At 42.8% G+C, this 1207-nt stretch overlaps 1 non-coding gene across 1 annotated transcript; it reads right to left on the reverse strand.

Annotated features, from left to right (window-relative positions):
• Positions 1-341: 341 nt before the first annotated feature.
• LOC136877869 (U6 spliceosomal RNA) lies at positions 342-453 on the reverse strand. Its single transcript, XR_010860817.2, has one exon. It is a non-coding gene; the product is annotated as a U6 spliceosomal RNA (small nuclear RNA).
• Positions 454-1207: the final 754 nt, after the last annotated feature.

The raw sequence follows: 1207 nt of genomic DNA on the forward strand, positions 1-1207 counted from the left end.
GGAAGGAAGCGGCCGTAGCATTAAGTTAGGTACTACCCCAGCGTTTGTTGAGAGGGGAAGTCCACGGTAAACCACTCCTAGGATACGTGAAGAGGGAATGGAACCCCCTGCACCCTCTACTCAGTTGACCTCCCGAAGCTGAGTGGACCCCATTCCAGTTCTCGTACCTCTTTTCAAATTTCGTGGCAGAGCCAGGAATCGAGCCCGGGCCTCCAGGGGTGGCAGCTAATCACACTAACCACTACACACAGAGGCGGGCCGAATCTAGATAACAAGAAACATAAACCTTAAATTTGGCAGCATGAGGATACCTGATATTGTGTGAGGTATGGTAAATTGAAAAAAGTGCGGAACGCTTCACGATTTTGGGTGTCATCCTTCCGCAGGGGCCATGCTAATCTTCTCTGTATCGTTCCAATTTTAGTAATCTATATGTACCGCCGAGGCGAGTACATGCATAGTTTTAATCCAACTTGTATATATAGCCAGTAACGAGGATTGCGTATCGCCTAAAGTTTGAAGGTATATTCGGTAGCCGCGTGTCAATCATCTCTATTTTTTTTTTCAAGTTGCTTTACGTCTTACGTCGCACCGGCACAGATAGGTCTTATGGTGACGATGGGACAGGGAAGGGCTAGGAGTGGGAAGGAAGCGGCCGTGGCCTTAATTAAGGTACAGCCCCAGCATTTGCCTGGTGTGAAAAGGGAAACCACGGAAAACCATTTTCAGGGCTGCCGACAGTGGGGTTCGAACCTACTATCTCCCGAATACTGGATACTGGCCGCACTTAAGCGACTGCAGCTATCGAGCTCGGTGTCAATCTGCATGTTACTTTCAAATGTATTAGAGAAAATAAATATTCTCCACAATATTTTTGCGTAATATTTTATAACGGAGCGTATATTCATTTGTTTGATGGGATTTAAATAGCAACTTTGCTGAGAATGTGATACTACGCCATTGACGGCATGAGCATGTGACGTTAGTTTAATCGTCGATCAATCATTTTTTGGGTTAATCTGTATGTTGTCATATTTTTAGCAATATTCGCAATAGATGAATTTAAATGATTAGTTCTCTGAAGTAGAATTACTTTCCTGGATACGTCAACGAGTCTTATCCATGAAATTTCATTTTAATGCTTGTCGTAAATGGAAGAAAATAATTGCTTTTAAGGAAATTAAAATTAACGGTAAATTAATAAATA

This window comes from Anabrus simplex, chromosome 7, assembly GCF_040414725.1.
Source record: "Anabrus simplex isolate iqAnaSimp1 chromosome 7, ASM4041472v1, whole genome shotgun sequence".
In the NCBI taxonomy this organism is placed as follows: Eukaryota; Metazoa; Arthropoda; class Insecta; order Orthoptera; family Tettigoniidae; genus Anabrus; species Anabrus simplex.